Source organism: Priapulus caudatus, unplaced genomic scaffold, assembly GCF_000485595.1.
Source record: "Priapulus caudatus unplaced genomic scaffold, Priapulus_caudatus-5.0.1 Scaffold262, whole genome shotgun sequence".
NCBI lineage: Eukaryota > Metazoa > Priapulida > Priapulimorpha > Priapulimorphida > Priapulidae > Priapulus > Priapulus caudatus.
Window position 1 is genome coordinate 42,600 of NW_014577323.1, and position 12,912 is coordinate 55,511.

At 42.5% G+C, this 12,912-nt stretch overlaps 1 long non-coding RNA gene across 1 annotated transcript in view; it reads left to right on the top strand.

The window, feature by feature from the left end:
* LOC106808244 overlaps positions 1-8,737 on the top strand; it is a 22,317-nt gene extending 13,580 nt beyond the window's left edge. The window contains exon 3 of the long non-coding RNA XR_001393758.1: positions 8,635-8,737. This is a non-coding gene — a long non-coding RNA (uncharacterized LOC106808244). The remainder of the gene's footprint in view (positions 1-8,634) is intronic.
* The last annotated feature ends 4,175 nt before the right edge of the window (positions 8,738-12,912 follow it).

Genomic DNA, 12,912 nt, shown 5'->3' on the forward strand with positions numbered 1-12,912 from the left:
CACGCACGCCTACGTGCACATGCACGCACGCACGCACGAACGTGTACCTGCACACGCGCGCACGCACGCACGTGTACTTGCACACGCACGCACACACTCATGCACGCACGTGTACGTGCACACGCACGCACGCACGCCTACGTGCACATGCACGCACGCACGCACGCCTACGTGCACATGCACGCACGCACGCACGAACGTGTACCTGCACACGCGCGCACGCACGCACGTGTACTTGCACACGCACGCACACACTCATGCACGCACGTGTACGTGCACACGCACGGATGCACGCACGTGTATGTGCACACGCACGCACGCACGTCTACGTGCACATATATGCACGCACGCACGCACGTGTACCTGCACACACACGCACGTACGCACGAACGTGTACCTGCACACGCGCACACACACGGACGCACTCACGCATGCACGCACGCACACACGCACGTTTACATACACACGCACGCACGCATGCATAATAAATCGGTAATAATCGCTATCGCGTGTTGTCGTGTAGACGCTACATAATCGCTAACTTGAGTTAACGCTTAACTCGAGTTAAGGTTCGTCGTGTAGGCGAGGCTTATACTATTTCTATGGTTAAAGCACTCAACTTTTAACACATATTATGAATTTATTATCAGGAAAATTAAAACCTGTTATTCTACTTCATATTAAATTGTACATTTTCTCACGCATTGTGTCGAATAATTTCAAAAACGATTGTGGTGTTTGTGTAGTGGAAGAAGAAATATATGTCTCTCTAAAACGCTTCATGCATTTATTTTCGTTTTCTTAGAAACGAACACAAGAAAATTAGTTTGCAGATAGTCAAATAAAATACAATAATGTAAAAATAGTTAGACTTTATTAAGTTCAATGGTATATTTTTGTTGATATTTTACACGTACACTGAAGCAAGTATAGTGATAAAATAGATCAATAGTCTTTAAGTGGAATAGTTTTTGTTTAAAAATAAACAATATAGGTCGATTACATTATGGCGTCGATACTTGATCAGAAAATACAGCAGTTACAATGATCCGTACGTAATTAGAAACAGTACAACCGAACCTTAGTGATCTTGTTTGTGGTATATTATATTATCATCAAATGCAGGGTGCGAAATTTTATCTCACAGTTATCAATTTAGATGTAAATAATCTAGACGGTTCATATTATTTTCAATATTTCTATCTGATAAATTGCGTTATAATTAAAAATATATTATTAGAATATATATTATATATGTGCACGATGTTTCGACACGAAGCAATTTATGCATATATTATTTATACCAATTGTTTAGACAATCTCATGAATAAATGAATAAATTATTACATAAATAAATAGGAGGAACACCAAGTGATGCCTGAACTGTCCTACGCAAGTAGCGACCTCGCGTTGCAGAAGATGGGCGCGCTAGCATGCCGCGATGCTTCATAATCACATTGCTAGCGCTGAACGTCGCGATATTGACAACATCGACGATGACGCTTGTGATGGCGAGGGCTAATACAGTGACGTTCCTGACGAAGTAAGTTAATTGATACCAACAGTCCGGAGCAGCAGCCGCGCAAAAATGTGGTAAAAAAGAGGAAGAGAGAGAGAGAGAGAGAGAAAGAGAGAAAGAGAGAGAGAGAAAGACAGACAGAGAGAGAGAGAGAGAGAGAGAGAGAGAGAGAGAGAGAGAAGAAGAGAGAGAGAGAGAGAGAGAGAGAGAGAGAGAGAGAGAGAGAGAGAGAGAGAGAGAGAGAGAGAGAGAGAGAGAGAGAGAGAGAGAGAGAGAGAGAGAGAGAGAGAGAGAGAGAGAGAGAGAGAGAGAGAGAGAGAGAGAGAGAGAGAGAGAGAATTGCGTGAATGAGTATACAAAATCAGAGTCCCGCGCAGCGTCAGACGGCCTTCTATCGTTTGCCTAGGCCGAAGCTGAGGAACTTCGTGCACCAGTCGTGGACGCCATGCTCGTGCTGACAACAGTACTGGAAAGCCTTCTTGGAGCCAGACTCGCGGGCGCATGACTCGCACATCTCCGGGTCGTCGCAGCTGCGATCCAAGGCGCGGAGGTCACGGAAGAACTCCCCCCACTCGCTACGCGGGTAAGCTCGCGCCACGACGCAAAGGCAGCCGAGGAACACGAACATCCAGACCGCCACGTTCTTCGTCGGACTCATCTGCAACGGAAGCCAATGACGGCGTGTGGTGAGAGCCTATATCAAATGGCCATCATCAAAGCGGGAGATGACGATGTGTGTGGCCGATAGCATGATTGTGATAGCAAATTTTGTAAAAATTTTCTGTCGTAGACATTTTCGAGTCAAAATATTTCGAACTTTCATACGGTTTATGGCGAACCATTTCCCACTGGCCAATACTACCTCCCCAAATCTGATGCTAACTTGTGCCACCGGTGCAACCAACTGCACAGGTCTGCTTTGCATACCAAAATAATGTTGTTTCAGAAAATTTTACGAAGATACCCAGAGTGTGTCAGAGCATATCGCTTTGTTGATGCGATTCGTCAATTACAGTCGTTCACAGCATATACCAAGCTTAAAATAATCGAACGTTTCTTATAATGTTGGTGTAGATAAGATAGGATTATCAACATAGACAGATAGATCGTATGCTCCCGTCATTAAGTAGTCCATTTATCACTATAACTGATTATATTACCTTATCGCGTGCTGCGTCATCCTTAGGTATATACATTTAGCGATTTAGAGATGCAATATCCAATGCGCGTATCTTTTTTGTGATATCGACTGCGCGTGTAGATATTGGTTATTGAACCAAGGACCCTATTCACCGGTAATTCCATGTCGATAACCAATCGATTTAATCGCATATGTTTAACCCTCTAGTCGGGGTCAACATCCGATACCATTACTAAAGAGTAATTACGCGTGTCAATATCCGATCGTTATAGCATTGATGCAGAGCCATAGCTCGTGCCAATATTACATTCTTACTAGTTCGATCAGTTATATTCGGGTCAATATTTGACCACTTACTGCCGCCGGCTTTCTATCAATCGCCGGCGGCGCTTCACGGGACACAGGACAGTGGCTGATGTATATATATATAATATATATATATATATATATATATATATATATATATACATACATATAATATACACACACATACATATATATATATATATATATATATATATATATATATATATATCAGACTACTAATGACAATAATGAATATGATAATACAACAACTAAATATGACAATATAGGCTTAGCATGCGCGTATTAGTTGACATGCAATTAAAAAGGGTCGTAAAATATCGCGGTCGACGCCCCTATTCCAATTATGCCGAAACGCAATAACATGTGTATTAATATCCGGAACTATTTCCTTGTCGGGTCATCTAATTGGACGGCGGAAATGTTGGAACAAGCGATTATAGCCGCCTGTAACCGCCCATCGGCTGATACGGCAGACAGGCTCGTAGCCCTTCTGATGGCAGCGGACGAAAATTCGAAGCTACATGTCATAAAACTAGCTGGAAAGCAGCGTATTACATTGACGGCCTGCGCGTAAACATAGCCAAACATCGATACGACGTTATTGAGATATTAGGTTAGTATTGTTATAAACGTCCTGGGTGCTCGACGGATACAGTACGTGAACGCGCGGATGATCGTAGTATTCCGTTTATATAGGCTACGAGATATAGTTGTGCGCAATTATACAGCAAGAATAGAAGAGAGAGAGAGAGAGTACGGTCACACCTGATGCCCACATCGAGTGCTGATTTTTCTCCTCTGCCAAACTGTTGTGGTTTAGGAGGGAAATTTGTCAGGCGATAGCTCCGCATTAGGTTCAGTGCTCATGCTAAACATGTATCTAGAAAGATGAGAAGTGGCGGCTTCGGAAGCAAATCTGCTGCTGCTAAAATGTTAATAAAATAAGCTCGTACCAGGAGCATGGACACACACTTACATACATTTACACACATTACATTACACACATTACAGACACTTACATAACATACACTTCCAGGAGCATGGTTTTTGGTTTGATAAAAATATGTTCCTTACTATAAAATGGTACACATTTCTACCATTAGATGTTGCATACAGTGACATTTTCCGGTTGCTAGTTGCGAATGAAAATATAGAAGGGCGAAGCGCCGTAAAACGGGGGTTCAGAGAGGAAGAATCTTCTTCCTATGACAAATAGTGTCATAGGAGAGCGTATATGCGTATGTCGTATTTGTCATAGGAAGATTCTTCCTATGACAAATAGTGTCATAGGAGAGCGTATATGCGTATGTCGTATTTGTCATAGATGCAAGCAGAACATGTTGTTTATTTGCGAGCGTTTTGCGGGCGATTATTTCATCGCGACAAAAAACTGCCGCTGAACTAAGCAGCGACTCGCGTGAGACCGTCACGTTCACGCGGGTCGGCAGGCGACACAGGCCGCGCGCTATGAGTTTATTGACTCTAACTCTCGTCTCGCGAGGGAAAGAGAGAGAGAGGGAGAGAGAGGGATAGAGGGAGAGAGGAGAGAGAGAGAGCGAGAGAGAGAGAGAGAGAGAGAGAGAGAGAGAGGGAGAGAGAAGGTTACCAGCATTATCACCATTCACGGTATTCTGCATTTATAGATAACCAAATCCGAACTCAATGAATCTATGACTAATGCCGAATGTATCTTAGAACGCTCTAGTAAATTTGCCGAATTGTGTGATATATTCAAAGTACGCGCATTATAGTTGGACCTGTACTTGGTATTGGGCACTGATGTGTCCCAATATCGTCTAATTCGATCGAAGGCTCGTGAAGGAAGTTAGATTGGTAGGGGGATGATTTACGTTTAATCAGTTGCTGACCTGGTACGGCAGTTAGGCCATAAGCTTCCATAGCATCGCCGCGACTGGCTTCATCACGTGGTAATCCGGGGTACAGCGCTTATAATTGCTCTATATGCAGCAGACGCAGATAATTAGGCCAGATGGGTCCCTGATACTGCTGAAACCTTATCAAGCGCAGAAGGGGATTAGGCAGCCAGTGATGACATTTTCGCGCCGAGGCTCCGCCGTTTCTCCCAGAGGCGATAAGCGTTTGAAGAAAGCAGCTAATTTTCTTTTTGATTTGCGTGCTATCTCGCTCCTACACACACTCCCTGAGTGATTCATGCCCAAGCTTCATGTCGACATATGGGATGCTCTACGCTATGTTCGGTAATGGGCGCCTAGATGGCGTGCGCGTAAGCCTATTTCCCACTGGACGGAGCCATTGTCTCACTATATCCTTCCACCCGACCGAACGTCCGTCCGTCCGTCCATACAACCCCAGCCACCCACCATCCATACGCTACCTTCCTACCCACTATGTATCAACCTATCAATTCATTTATCTGTCAATTTATTATATATATAACTGTATGCACAGGATGTAGTAACTATTTAATATCTCCCGTCATATTGTAGATTCTTTTCATAACGTGGCAATTTCCTATCGCTAGGGTAATGTCGGCCGCGGGGCTGGGTTCCGCGACATAACGCACATAAACGCTCATATAAACACCGTTATCCACTCTGTTGTTACTACGTCGACTGCCGCAACGTTGTTTCACACGCGCACGTCGATTGACATTTGCGGCCCGCTCGCGAATAACGCGCCACTTATTCGAAATAGATCAAGTTAAATTGAATTGAACCCCGTTTGAATAAACACGACGTAAAACTTTTAACGAATATTGGCGCGCGCGCGGGGGAGCAATCAGTCGTCTACATCTGAGCTGAACGAAGCCCATACGTCGACCGTGTGGGAGGTTTGCAAGCAGCGTGCGAAGCACTTTCTCGGCGATTATTTATCGGCGGAGCTGCATGACGGCGGTCAGATCGGTCAGCAGCCGGAGTGCACCATAGTCGAGCAGATAAATTTATCCGAATTATCGTAAAGCATTTTAAGGGCTATACGTTTCAGTATGCATTATCTAGGGCCATCGAAAATTGTCGCCACACATGTATAACCGCGCAAAATTCTATAGGCAATGAATAAAGGCATGCACATCTTGCAACTCTACCGTGAACGACGAATATCACTTAAATATTGTCTAATGTTACCAGAATACAAGGTACGAAATAAAACTATGATAATGTCGTCAATAGATAATTGTGACGTTCTTGTGGTCCCTACTCGCTCTCTACAAACTCAGATAATGACAACATATCTGTAGAGTTGTTATTTGTACGCCGGGGTTATTAATGGTCATATTATTATTGTTTTGCACAATAAATTAGATTGTTATTAAAATTTAAATATGCTATTATGGCCCTGTCCCACCTTGACGATTTAGCCAGCGTATGCCGACGTATGAAAAATTTGGCGAATACGCTGGCGTACGTCGAATAAGTTATGGGTAAGTTTTGCATAAGTTAAGAGCACGCTGAAGCACGCTGGTATACGTCGTAATACGGCGAGGTCGTCGAGAATTTTTGTCATGCACAAAAATTTTCGATGTATGCCAGCGTATATGCACGTTACTTGTAAAGTTACTCATACGTCGAAATACGTCGAGATAGTGTCTAGCGTACCCAAAACTTATTTCTAACCTATGAGTAACGTGCTTTGAACCTATGTGTAACTTATATCGAACTTATCTCCAACGCATATTGACGTATGTAGACGTATTTGACGTGTTCCGGACGACCACAGAACTTACTGAACGTGTTTCTAACTTACAGCTACCGTATAATGGCGTATTGGCAGCGTTTAGGAGAATTGGTATATAAAAATGGTATTGCCATGTTAATACTGCGACGGTGATGTTGGTACTGCGATGTCTAGTGCGGTTATGAATTGAATCTTCGAGCGGCAGCCTTTTTATAGGCTACGACACGTGATCGTCGGCGATACGCTGCCGCGCGCCATGCATAAGTTAGACTATCGTTGGGCATAAGTTGTGAACGCCGGCCACACGCTAAGCATTCGTTGGTATAAGTTATCTATAAGTTATCAAAACGTTCTATATACGTTACTAATACGTTATGTATACGTCTAACTCGTTATGAATACGCTATGTATACGCCCAAAATTAAAAAAAGCATCGATAGTTCAGCCTATGCCAGCGTTTTAGAGAAATTTTGATAAGTCGGTATACGCTGGCTTTCATACGGTGGTGTGACAGCGCCATAACTACAGACTGTTATATCTACGAGTTGTGGTGAGAAAACAGCACGCGCGCAATATTCCAAATCGGCTGCTGAATCCTTTGAGTTTTCTACCTCACGTGTGTAATATTTAACGGTCTAACACTGGTGTCGCCGTTTGTTTTGTCGACAGGTGTTTATATTGGCACCCGAGTAACGGTGGCGATATATATATATATATATATATATATGTATATATATATATCGCTGAACAAACAGCGACGAAGACCGGTCGAACATATTTCCGGCAAGTGGATGAATGTACATGTAAACCCAGCGACTCGGGAAAATGGGCGAATAGTTGTATTGCAGTGTAATCGATCTTGGTGAGTATAGTTCAATAATTATAATCAGACACAAGATATGGGTGCGTTCGCCCAGACCCGGAAGGTTGCATAAAGGGAACTATCTCAACGTTAATTATCACTGCCTGAGCGGCACAGTAGCTTAATTCGCCTAATATCGAAATATAACATTAAACCGTAGACACGTGGGTTCACGCAAAACATTGTAGTAACCTCCACTTATCCACTTATCACCGAGCCGATGTTACCACGGGCCTGTATGTACATTGCATGCATATCTGCTCCACAACACATAGACGCACGATATCTTCCCACGATATCAAAGCCTTTAACCAAAGCGTTAAACCGCACGTAGCATGCATGGGGGTGATAGCACCGAGAGGAAACGTTTCCTTAAATATCATATTTAGACAATAAATATTATTGAGAGCAAAGTTAAACGCCGTACAGTCACTGCATTTGTCTCGACGTGTTACGAAGATAATATTGCATATCATCTATTAATACAAACTGAGAATGAAGGCGATATCGCAACTTACCTTGCAGTATGTTCAGATGTATGCTGGATTCTAGACAGTAAGGCACGATCTGTGCAGCTAGCAGTACCGGTTGCTTTGTTTGACGCAGAGAAACAAGCTTGCAGGATTGCACGTATCGACTATTCTGCTGCCAGTTTAGCTTGTGTTCGTAAAGGATACACCTGGGTCCTTATGTAGGAAATGTCACAAACTGTGCGCAACTTATTTGCGCATGTGGGCGAGTGACAGCTAGAAAGCGCGAACGCAAGGCTCAGCGAGCCTGAGCGAGTGAGCAAGAAGCTGAGAGAGAGTAAGAGCGAGAGAGAGAGAGAGATAGAGATAGAGAGATAGAGAGAGAGATGGAGAGAAAGAGAGAGAAACAGAGAACAGAGAGGGGGAGGAGAGAGAGGAAGAGGGAGAGCGAGAAGGAGAGCGAGATGGAGAGCGAGGGGGGAGGACGAGGGGATGGGGAGAGGGAGGGGAGGGGGGAAGGGAGGGGAAAGGGAGAGAGAAAGGGAGAGGGAGAAAGAGAGGGAGAGAGAGAAAGGAGGAGAGAGTGAGAGAGAGAGATGGAAGGAGAGAAGGAGAGACAGAGAGAGGGAGAGATAGGGGAGGGAGAGGATAAATCTAGGTTTACACTGTCAACTTTCGGTTGAAAAGTTAACGAGTTGATAAACTTTTCAACTAATCGCCCGAAAGTCGGCAGTGTAAACGTAAAAGTAAAGCGCTCAACTTGTTGATGTTAACTAGTTGAGAGATTAGAACATGTTTTATTTTCTAAACTTTTGGTCAGCGAGTTGATAAACGTTTTGTCATGCAGCAAATCACATAATAGCAATCAGCCCTCCACCCAGGGGGAGATAATTTCCGCGCGCGTTCTTGCTATCGGCGCCACACTATGGGTGTAGATGTGTCAAAATTCAAACGTTCAATTGATCGATTGATTGTTCAATAGAACAGTCAATTTAATCATTCAAACGTTCAATTGATCGATTGATTGTTCAATTGAACAGTCAATTTAATCATTCAAACGTTCAATTGATCGATTGATTGTTCAATTGAACAGTCAATTTAATCATTCAAACGTTCAATTGATCGATTGATTGTTCAATTGAACAGTCGTTTAATCATTCAAACGTTCAATTGAGCAATTAAATAACGAATTGCCAAATTGAATCTCCGATTTGACGATTTAACGAATTGGCGAATTGACAAATCAAAGGCACGAATACTGAATAGGCGTATTGAATCATGGAATGGAGCAATTGCCGAGGCTCGTCTATCAAGCAATTGCTGAGGCTCGTCAATCGAGCAATTGCCGAGGCTCGTCTATCGCCAAATCAAACGTATCGGCCTACCTACTGCACATGCGCACAGAGGCATGACGGAAGGCGCGGTAGCGCGTACGTTGCTAGGAACGCAATCGGCCGGCGTTTCTCCGTGTATCCGTTCTCCTTTTGCGTGTATCTCCGTGTACCCGCGTGTACGTGCGTGTACCCGCACGTACACCCGGGTACACGCACGTGCACGCGGGTACACACACGTACACGCGGGTACACGGAGATACACGCACGTACACTCAATTGTACGGCAATTGCTCCATTCCATGATTCAATACGCCTATTCAGTATTCGTGCATTTGATTTGTCAATTCGTCAATTCGTCAAATCGTCAATTCGGCGATTCAATTTGGCAATTCGTTATTTAATTGCTCAATTGAACGTTTGAATGATTAAACGACTGTTCAATTGAACAATCAATCGAACAATTGAACGTTTAAATTTTGACACATATCCCCCCCTCCCATACCACACGGTCTACACCCGGCGCGAATTGATACATGCAAAAAATGCGTATCCACATGCGTTCCGCGCGCACACTGCGGGTGAAATGTTGAAACGCTTGCCGATTCGCGGTCGATATTGTAAATGCTTCGAACATCTGATAGATAGGTTGATAGAACGTTGAAAAGTTTATCACCTCGTCAACATTTTAACCAAATGTTGATAGTGTAAACCCAGCTTTAGGCAGATGAAGAGGGAGAGCGAGAGATGACAGCGCGGGGAGGAAAGCTAGAAAGAGAGATAAGTAAAGATACATAAAGTGACGTGAGACACATCACACGGTCGCAAACGCGCCTTGCCAGTTTTGTAACAGAACGCTGCCGCTAAAGATGACATTTCTTTTACATATGCTCTTGAATCTTGTCAGCATAACCGGCCGCTTACTAAAATCAAAGTTACCCACACTCTCTCTCAGTTGCTATCTCCTGAAAGCTACATGGTTTTCTATATGCATACAGAATATCTGTGGGCATGTACTGGCATGTAAAAATACGCACTAATACATCATCATATTGCATATATAAAAAAAGCCAGGCGGATATGTAGATACATAAATTTCATTCATGACGCAAGCAGTCTACAGTCGTCATTCAGAATAATAGCGAATATAGGCAATTTAATAGCGTAGTCACTTCATTTCACATGGATGCTTCGCTTCAAAACCATAGTTATGTTGTGTAATTTTAAAATTATACTATTAAATAATGAAATGTGGGCCGATAAGGTTAAAGCTGATATATACTAGCTTGTCCTTTAACACCACAAGCATGACTGGAACATCCACAGGTTATAGAGCTATCACAAGTTTTTTATCTACAGTGTAGTGGAACAACATGTACAGTATTATTTCTTTCGTTTGCACAGTTTTGCTTTATTAATTCGCTATATTGATATATAGATAAATAAATATTAATTTATTAACCAGTCATCAGAGCATTGCTTGAAAGGTGCCGCACAGCTATTATCAAATCATGTCGGATCTATTTCATATAATTGTTCTGAATGATTTCACAGTCTCACGCTGCATCATGACAATATATTATCTCATTTTATCAATTAACACAGTCCCAATATATTTAGAGGCGTGACTACCTGCACGTCCGTTATGTGAATGCATGGGCGCGTTTGTTCACGGACACATCCCGTTACTTAGGTACGTGGGCCTCTACACATGTACACCGCTGTACATAGTGATTACTCACGTTCACCAAACATAGCGAAAACTGCAACAACTTCAAAATGAACGTTCAATGCGCTTGTATCGACTCAATATGTTTAAATTCACTTAATAATTGAGGCGTTAGCGCATATTTTCGAAAATTTGAAGCAAGTTTGATTCATCGTAAATTATTAATTTTGCAGCTCAGATCTAATAACGTACAACGCAATGTGGACTTACTATATTAACAACTTATATGTATGTTAATAACCCCTGGTGATCAATTCGCTCATCAATTGTGCAATAATGTGATCATTATCCGTCGCTTGGCATCTCCCGAGCCGACCGGTGTCTTGGTGTCCACGTACATACAATATTTGAGCGTTTGGTAGGAAAAGTGAAACCACGTCAATAACAAACCACACTCTACATCGCACCATTCTCATTAGGAGATAAGTTGATATCACCACAAATGCATTCTTTAAAAATCTACCACTGTCTCCTGGCATAACTTTCTTGTTTTCCTCATCCTACTCCTCCTCTATCTCCTATCTTCGGCCATCTCTTCCTCTTTCTCCTCCTCTTCTACTTATTCTTCTTCATCCTCCTTATTCAGTTAAAATCTCACGTAGACGATGACTTTGGATGACGTCGTGCGTTATGTTGATAAAAACATATAGATGTAAGCAGATGAAAACGAAGTCATATTACTTGTAGGTGTCGCAACAATTCATGTTTCACGTTTTATCATTTTACTGTTAGTAGAATTACGCAATGCTCATGCAAATTGTTACTCCAAATTCTTCTACGAATATCAGGTTTCAATAAAGTAAAATCACTAAATTGCGCAAGCAATATATACGTTAAATTATTAACAATCTTGAGCAATGCTTGACAATCCTTCATGCTCGTTAAATTTAAATCGATTTTATCCAAAGAATTCGATAGTCTACTGGGACATATATATATGTCAGATTAGATACGGGAGGACCTAGTTTGGGATTGCTTACAGCTAACTCAACTAACCGACAGCAATCTGTTGGTGATTGGCACCTTTTCTGCAACTAATATTATTTGTGGAAGTCCCAGGACTCAAACCCAGAAACTCGATTATACATTTACAATGAATAACAATTATTTATAATGAAGTCTGATCACGAGAGACATAGTCGCATAGTAGAACAATTGATCATAGTCGCCAATTCACTCGAATAGTTGATCTTATGAACCAATAGTTAAATTACGTTATTACGTAACAAGATCAAAATTTGTTTTAGGAATCTATACGGGGATAAAGCAAAACTATTAATAGATCGAAATATTGATCGAAATAGAGCGAAAAACTACACGAAGATTGTATGTACGATGATGTATAAACCGAAAAATATTGACCCTGACTACTACATGCCTGTCTGCATGCATGGTTGTCTAACCGCCTAGCTGTTACCTTGTTAACTGTTGTTAACGGTTGTTAGCTGTGCTTAAAGCTGCGTTTACACTATCGATTTTTGTCAGCAAATCGTACCAATTTCAAGTGCATTCCAACTAATCGGCTGAAATTCGATTGTGTTTGAGTCGGAGTCGGACTCAAGTCGCCGAGTTGGAGAAATATAACGTGTTATATTTTGCACGACTCGGACGATTTGCTGACAAAAATCGACAGTGTAAAGTGGTGGGCACACTAGGTGATTTTTCATGCGATCGAGCCAGCCGGCTCAATCGCATGAAAAATCGCCTAGTGTGTCCAGTATCGCGGTCACAGTCACGGTAGATTTTCGAGCCGGCCGGCTGAGTCGCCCGAATCAAACATGTTTGATAATTATTTAAGTCGCCCGGTTCAGTCGCGTAGTGTGTCCACAGAGTCGCCCGACTCAGCCGGCCGGCTCGACCGCATGAAAAATCGCGT